The sequence below is a fragment of the Macaca mulatta genome, chromosome 14, assembly GCF_049350105.2.
Source record: "Macaca mulatta isolate MMU2019108-1 chromosome 14, T2T-MMU8v2.0, whole genome shotgun sequence".
NCBI classification, from domain to species: Eukaryota; Metazoa; Chordata; class Mammalia; order Primates; family Cercopithecidae; genus Macaca; species Macaca mulatta.
In genome coordinates this window covers 16,718,635-16,727,689 of record NC_133419.1, presented here as the reverse complement: position 1 = coordinate 16,727,689, position 9,055 = coordinate 16,718,635, and the positions used below count along the sequence as shown (strand labels likewise).

The 9,055-nt window shown below is 39.7% G+C and overlaps 1 pseudogene; it reads right to left on the bottom strand.

Annotated features, from left to right (window-relative positions):
- Positions 1-5,171: 5,171 nt before the first annotated feature.
- On the bottom strand, positions 5,172-9,055 carry LOC719237 (protein FAM8A1 pseudogene; annotated as a pseudogene).

Genomic DNA, 9,055 nt, shown 5'->3' with positions numbered 1-9,055 from the left:
GTTTCAAATTTCACTGTGTACATTTTCCTCAATTCTATCACATATTGAAGCCACAGAGGAAGAATACACGGATGAAATGTTATGGGAAAGGAGGCATACAATATTTTACTAGAATTTTCTCCCAATAAGGTTGTACTGAACATTATCCAACAGTTGTGGGATCAGTTCAGGAACCACCACGATTAAGGAAAATACTACACAATGCATTACAGCAATTGTTACAAGTTTCCTATGGAAAAAGATATGTCATATTTATGATATACATGTATGTGTATATATCACTCCTTTAGATATGAGGCTTTAATTTCAAATCTTTCAATACCAATGAGATTCCAGGAAAATTAGTTTGAGTTTGATGCTCTCTTAATATGAATATAGTAATATCTTACATGTGTGGGTTAAATAATACATTTTTACCTAGTGCCCACCACATATTTTTAATAAAAGAAAAACTTCCAATTGATAGTATCATTTATGATTACCATTACTTTTATAACTCTTTCAGATAAACTTAGTTAAATGTGATGTCAAAATATTTTCAGCTGTTACTTATAGTTGGCTCTGTGAGTGAATTCCTTTACATCATGTGGTTCTCCACAGAACTGTAGAGACCATTTATTGTTGTTGCTTTTGAGATATCCCTCATGTATCCTCTCTGGTGAATGTGTAGGGTGTCCTAGGTAATTAGTAGGCACAAAAAGACAGTATTTGTAAGTCTCTCATAATTTGGGCAAAATCATTTGGAGGAATTACACACTTCAGAGAGTAACAAAAAGGAATAAAATTGAACTTATTTTATACTATACACATAAATTCACAACAAAAAGTACTTTAAGAAAACATGTCAACCCATTAATTTTTCCCATCCAAAGCACAAGTGAACTGGGAGAGGAAAATTCAAAAAATATAATGGCATATATTTTCATTATCACCCAGGGTTGGTCATTTCTTATGACTACTAATTTCTGATATAGACACATATGGTCAACAAGAGTCGATTCCTCCAAATACACTACAAAACTTCAGTATCGTCTCTGCTAATTGGAGTTCTCTGAACTAATGTAGTGTTGGAGAGCAATAAATCCTATGAATTGGAACAACTGTCCTATACCTATGTGTTTTGTGAGAGTTGAATGTGATGTTTAGATATTTCAAGTAAAGAGAAAGTTGAAATCACCTAAAAAATTTGTAAGTAAGCTCATCTGTTAGGATGTATTGAGGTTAGAATTTTTAGAGAAAATACAGGTGATGATATCCAGGTTTGAAAAAAGTATAATATATAATTCAATATTTTAAAAAGAATATAAGTATTTCTATGGCAATAGTTTATAAACTAAAAATAATTTTAAGGACACCAAGTGCAAAAAAATTTTTAGTCCTTTCTTTTTCCTCCTGGGCTTCTGTTTCTGAGGGGTTTTGTTTTTCTAACAATGGGCATTAGAATCATTAATGTAGACTGAAATAGAATGGTTTTTAAGACTTATGAAGTTACTGAGAAAACCCTGAACCTCAAAACATTTCTGATATTACTGTGAAGATAGAAAAATCAGTCATTTATTTGCATACTTTTTGTATTATTTCTGTCCTAATGTTTAGCCCTACTTTGTTACATTTAAAATATAAACACTAAAATATTAAAAGGAGACCAGAGATACCCTTTTCCATGCATGAATCATGCACAAAGTGAAAGAGTTCACACATCTTCAGAAGATGCTGACACTGGATATGAAGACACTTAAACACAGAAGAATTGTTGGGGTGATCAGACCCAACACCAGGTCGTGCGGGCGGTGAAGTCCAGCAGAGTCAAAGGAAAGAGAAAAAGTTTGAGAGAGAAAGTGGGACCAGAGACCATCGTGAGTGTGGAAGCTGCAAAGGCCCCGAGCTCTGGGAGGCCACGCTATTTATTGGTGCCCAGACAGGTGGTGAGGATGTAGGGGTTAAAAAGAAACAATGCATCAAGTGAATGAGAAACATATGGCTGCTTGAGATAACGGGAGTGCTAAAAGGAGCCAGCAAGTCTAGCAGACATGCGAGTCCTGCCTCAGCTTCTCTCCCAACGCCCCCTTTTTTTGTAAAAACCACCACAGCTATCATTATTAGCAAAAGGTGGCCTCTTTTTTTAAATTAGTTGAGCAAGGCAATTGCTGATTGGTGATCCAGCTTCATTTTTCTTAGCCCTTATTCAAAATGGAGTTTCTCTGGCTTGAATGCTTCCTACATATCTCCTCTTTCCCTTTTACAAGAGGACCCTTAATCCCAGGGGTTGCAGAAGGATGAAGATCTGTCTTCTGTAACTTCTTCATGCTGAATAGGGGCGATGATACTCCTGCCTACCTATTATTAGGGTCTCTTGTAATCAGGGTTCAGAGGAGTTCAGTCAGAAAGCATTTGTCCATTAAGCATCTATTAGGTAAAACCCTGGTGCTCCAGCACTTTCTCAGCATGGCTCATACTGGGGGAGCCTAGTCCATGGTTGGGATCCATGGGTCCCTTCCAGTCGCCTGTTCCATGGTCGTACAACATCCTCAGGGCACCTACGTGGTTTGTTCATCTCCTGCAAAAACCCAAGCATACCCTCACCCCCATGTTAGTAAATCCACTGAAACACAAGCAAAAACTTCTGTGGCTGTAGCCGGGAGGCACGCCATTGCTGAAGCATTTGTAACTCAGCTTCTGCCCTTTGGTTAATTACCACGGAGTAAAACTTACCATTGATAATGAGAAGCAGGCTTCTCCTGATTAACAGAAGGCACAGAGAAAGCAAATCGAGGCTTATCCTTCTTGTGCCACAGTATAGCAAAAAAGTAAGTCTTAAGCCTTCAATTTGCACGGTACACGTGGGTCCACCACATGCTGTGGTTCATGATAGATCTTCAGATGTTTGGTGGGCACCCACACAGGCACCTGATTGTCACGTGGAGAGACAAGCAAATCCTCTTCCCCATAAAATTATCTTTCCTTTTTCCCAGCTCTTTGTATGTGCATCCCTCTACCATATATCTTGTCCAGCCTTTATTTTCCTTTTGTCCTGTCAGATATTGTTCAGCTGCAGTCATGGGTTGATCTTGAATTTTTTCCTCAATTAATTGAAGTTCCTCCAGTGCTTTTTTGGACATGAAGCATTTACTGTTAAGGTTAGAATCGCCTCGTAAAGTAAAAGAGGTGAGACATAGCATAGGTAGGAACGCCTAAAGTTGGACAAATCCAAATAATGTCTCCTAATGTTTGGAAATCATTTAAGGTTTCTAAATTATCTTTTTGAATTTGAACCTTTTGGGGCTTAATAGCACTTTGCTCTACCTTCATTCCTAGATATTGAAAGGGAGAAGTTTGGATTTTATTGGGGGCTATAATTAACCCTGTCGCATTTACAGTATTTTTTAACTGTAGCACATCAGTTCCTCCTCAGTCTCAGCTGTACACAGACTATCATCCATGTAATGGATGATAACATTTTTTAACCTGTTCTGTAACTGGCTTAATAGCTTTCCCGATATAAGTTTGACAAATAGACTATTTAGCATACCTTGTGGTAATACTTTCCAATAGTATCTGTCCACTGGGTTTTCATTATTTATGGCGGGAACAGTAAAAGCAAATTTTTCATAATCTTGGGCAGTTAAAGGAATGGTAAAAAAGTAACCCTTTAGAGATCTATCACTATGAGAGTCCAGTATTTTGGGATCATTGTTGGGGAGGGCAGCCCTGGTTGTAGCGCACCCATGGGCTGAATCACAGCATTAGCAGCCCTTAAATCTGTTAACATTCTCCATTTCCCTGATTTTTTTCTTAATGACAAATACAGGAGAATTCCAAGGGGAGAAAGTAGGCTCTATATGTCCCTTTTGCAATTGTTCCTGCACCAGTTCTTTTAAAGCCTCCAGTTTTTCCTGTTTCCGTGGCCATTGCTCCACCTAAATGGGTTTGACAGTTAGCCAAACAAGAGGAATGGGAGCTGGAAGCTCAACAATGGCTGTTCCTTAAAATGACACCCCAATCTGGTCTGATCTGTTTGCCCCCTTAATTCTAAAGGTTCTGATTGGCCGTTTTTATCTTTTCCTGGTCCTTTCCCCAGGTTATATCCCATGTTTTTCATCATTTGTCTACTATGATTACTATACTGATCTGTAGGAAGTTATTTCAGCACCCCATTTTTGCAATAAGTCTCTACCCCATAAATTGACAGGAATAGGTGTATTGATAGGTTGGATTGTCCCCTCCTGACCATCCGGCCCTTGATAAAATCAAGGAACATTAATAAAAACTTCCCAGGCAGCTCCTACTCCAACAATATCAATGGATGCCTTTTGCTTAGGCCAGTGCTGGGGCCATTGATTTATAGCAACAGTAGAGACCTCAGCTCATTATCTACTAGTCCTTCAAAATATTTTCCCTGAATAGTTACTGTGCAAATAGGTCTTTTGTCAGACACTTGATTAACCCAATACACAGCCTTTCCTGCTGGATCAGTATTACCAAAGCCTCCTGTTCTTTTCACTCTGCTGCTTCCTAGCTTTATGTAAGGTAACAGCAACTACTGGGCAATTCTTTCTCCTGGGGAGGCAGAACACGGAGTCGAGGAACTAATAACCAATTGAATCTCTCCGGTATAATCAGTCAATTATTTCTGAATGTATAGTAACACCTTTTACATTTAGACTAGACCTTCTGTTAGACCAACTGTTCCTCAGGGGAAGGGTCTCCTAACTCCCATGGGGACCTTCTTTGGTAGCTCCCCAGAAGTGTAAACTAAAAGATGAGTTATTATAGATGTTTACAAAACACAACTGGACATTTTCCATTATTTTTGGATAAACCAAAATAAATTTTGAAGTTTCATTTGGAGATTTCAAAGCTGAAAATGCTTTCAGCAAATTCTTAGATCTTAAGTGCCTTAGATCTTAAAGCATATATTGTCCATTGTTTATAAATCATTTGTATTTTTTATCTACAAATTTTAATATTTGAATTCAATAGGTTTTTCTTCTGGAAAAGTTCTTTGGCATTTAAGTAAAATAAACACACTTTCAGAGTAGTGACCTGCATCACACTGGAGTGACTGCTTTAATTTCTAAATCGTTAATTAGTGTAACCCAGGGATACTGATGGCCTCGATACACAATTTAGTCTTATCATTATAACGTGTGGTAATCAGGGCTTTGGGGGCATCATCTGACCCCATTTCTTTTTACCACAGTAGTTCCTGCCACAATATCATAGGCTGTTCGATTATGCTGAAAAAACAGCAGTGTGATGCAAGCAGGGAAAAAAGCAGCAATCGAAAAATTCTTGATCAAAGCTCATGTAGTGGACATTGTAATGCTAACATTTGAGAAAGGAATCACTAAAACCCGACTTAGTGCAATAAGCACTAATGTATTACATGTCACAACTCGAAGCCCCACCAGGAACTTCCCTGGGGTAGCTCCACCTGCTCCCCAAATGCAAATTATCTCATAGAAACAAACTAATAATCTGTATATAAGAGCCACAACCATCATTTTCTGCAAGTCTTCCATTGATGTGTCTTTATGTTTTCCATTATATAATGCATAGCACACTTAGAGATAGCCCTCATCCCACCGAGGTGCATAATGCTTAAGACAATGGCTGCTTTTTCAAAGACGAGAATAAAGAAATTCACCATGGTGGACCAAGAATGGAAAAACATTCTCTGCCTGCCTGTTGCCCCGGTCTCAGGCTTCAGGAAGGGGCTGCAAATCCTACCTTCATCCCCGGAAAGGCCCACAGGGACGCCTGCACATGAGAAGCCCGGGGTCCCAGGCCCGCGACTGGAGCCCAGGTGCTGATGCCTGCAGCTATCCCCGGGTCAGGGACCGCGGCCCAGGACTCAGGAAGTAGAAGGGGTTGTAATAGCCCTGCTGTGGGGACGGCAGCGCTGCCCGAAGGGAAGCTCTGCCAGGACTGTTTGGGGCTGTGCCAGGTGAGGTAGTCCCAGCAGGACGTTATAGCCACTCGTGCACTTGCCTGGGGCACTCAAGGGCGCTCAGCCTCCCCGGTATCTCCCGCGGGGCTGTGGCCTTGGGCACTTCGCAGCCCGCCTGCCCCTGCAGCCCAGCACCGGAGGAGGCCGCCTCTCCGCACTTCCTGAGTTCATGGGGGAGGCTCCGATTTGTCAGCGGCACAGCCCCGGAGGCCAGGGCTTGGACCGGCCAGGGACTTGGGGTTTAGCCTGAGGGTCGTCATGGGGGCATGGGACCGTGGCGGCAGGGGGGCCTCTCAGGGAAGGGACAGATTCGTGACCCCCTCCACCCTCGTCGTGCCCAGGCGGGCGGCCTTGGGCTTCCTCGGGCCCCTCTGGTATCCTTCCCTCAACAGCACTCTCAGGGGTACCTGTCCCTGCTCCTTCTTTATACACCTTTTAAAAAAAATCTCTTCCAATTCTCTCCCTTTCATCCAACTCCATAGTTCCCTGTTCCGGGAACCATGGGCAAAATAGCTTTACTGTACTAAAAAGTGATAAACTGAGTACTTTTACTCCCTCACTTTATAAGAAATGCTTTAAAAATTTTTAAATTAGCCGAATGTCTGCTTTCACTTCGTCCCATTGTTACCCTGGTTCTTCAAAGCACTGTTTTCTAGCAGAGCTTCTTTAGACGTTCTCCGTGCCCTTTGACAATGCATCCTCCGTTTTCACAGGCCCTAGCGTTCCTTCACTGGGGTCTTTGTCACCCCACATTGGGCACAAGGAATGTTGGGGCGATGAGACCCAACACCAGGTCGCTGGGGGGGGGGCAACGAAGTACGACGGAGTCAAAGGAATGAGAAAAAGACAGTTTGAGAGAGAGAGAGAGAAACTGGGACCAGAAACCATCCTGAGTGTGGAGGCTGTGAAGGCCCCAAGCTCCGGGAGGCCACTGCTATTTATTGGTGCTCAAACAAACAGGTGGTGAGGATGTGTGTGAGTTGAAAGAAAACAGTGTATCAAGTGAATGAGAAACATATGGCTGCTTGAGATAACTGGAGTGCTAGAAGCAAGGAGCCAGCAAGTCTAGCAGACATGCAAGCCCTGTCTCAGCTTCTCTCCCAATACTCAGCTTTTCTCCCAACAAAGAATTATTGGCAAAATTTAAACACTTCAAAGCAGTGACACTGTGGCTGCAATACTGAATTCTTTTGTTCAGTCCACTGCATCTCCTATTCTACAATAAAACCCTTTGAAGGCATACCCTGAAATCTTGTTAGTTCAAAATAACGTTTTCAAAAATGCTGGACTTAAGGTTCTTACTTGTAAGAGAGGAAAAAGCCAGAAAGACAGAGTAGAATTCAATGAAGAAAGAACAAACAGTTTCACCTGGGAAGAATGGTTGCAGGCAGCTGACCAATCTCCAGTCTTGCTCTCCTCCCCTGTCCTTGCTTCCTAAATCAGAGCAGCAAGATCTACACATAAAACTAATCAGTTGCTGCCAACTTCCACAAGGTGAGAGTGATCTAACTCCTCTAAGCTATGGGTTTGGACCTTGGGGTGGGCTCCCAGAAGTTTCCACTTGATAGTTGTGTGGGTTAAAGCTGGCATTCCATGGAGTTATAACTAAATTCTTTATTTTATTTGACTAAATATTTTAAAATGCAACTACTGTTCTAACATTCATGATTGCAGAGTTCCAAGTTTTCATTGAGGAGAAATGGAATGGTAGAAGAGGAGAGAGAAAGAGATTAGGCTAAAGCAGATTTTACTAACCTCAATCAGACCTGTTCCTCTTTGTTTTGCTCATGTCCCACATTAATTAAATAGAGGACCAGTGCTTATCACTGAAATGTTTGAAAATCACCTATGTAATGATCTGTGTTCTATTGGGCAATATTAGAAATAAACAGTAATTTATATGTGATGTAATAAATGCTCAGTACTTTTAAATGCCCTCTACACTCTGTTATTTTCACATTATTATCTTAAAGGAAATAAAACTTATAAAATTAAATATTCAAAATTCCTATATATTGACATAAAACAAATATTTTAGTAGGAATAGATGCACATGTTGGTAATCATTAAGCTTATATTAGTTTGGGAGTTTTTCTTTTTTCTTCAAAAATAAAAGTATAGATTTAAGTTGAAATATATGTAAATATTTAAAAGAAACAATAATACAAATTTTGTCATAAACCAATGGGCAAAAAATCATAAAATCCATATAATATGAAATTCCAGACAAATCTCTGCACATTTGGTGGTAAGGGTGTTCTTAGTGAATATTCCTACACCAAAAGAGATAGCATTATTTGATAATAAATGTCATTGATTTTGAACCATATAAATATACCTATTAAACATCAAAGTATCATTAACTCAATCCGTTGTTAGCTGGGTCCTACAAATGCCTGCAAATATGCTAATGCACTGTTTTGTCAGATAAAGTGTGACGAAGTGGAAGTCAGAATATTGAGAGAAAGTGGCCTTAACTGGTCATGGTTAAAATATCTTTGCTTTGGGAATTTTTAAAAAGACATATTACTTGTGAGTTTATTGTTAAATTCCTATCCAGAAAATGCCAATGAGGGAAACTAAAATTTAGATTCCAGTAGCTTCATGCTATCTCTATCTCACTCTTTAATAATATCACAATTCCATAAGAATTCTTTGGAAAATATGGAAGTATATTAGAAAAAAAACACTGTGTGCCACCGTGTAATAAAGTCTAACATTTCTATATAAATACCTATATAATTTTATCAATTGATGTGTTCCAAACATTATTGATATTTACAGTTTAATCTACATCATAATTATGTGTGTATTTAATATGGATCGCTTCTTTTGATAGTAGAAGTTTTTTTCTTTTAGTAGTAGGATCAGATGTGGAAATATTGTTTACTTCTTATTATGAATAACACCTTTTGTCTACAAATGTTATAATTTGTTTGGATGACATTACATAAAAGCTTATAACAACCACTCTGTTTCTTCCTGGAAGAGATAACTGGACTAAATGGACCAAAAGAATCTAACAGTGCTTACTGAATTCATTCTGATGGAAATCACAAGGCGGCTTGAGCTGCAGCTCCCCCTTTTTTGGGTCTTCCTCATCAT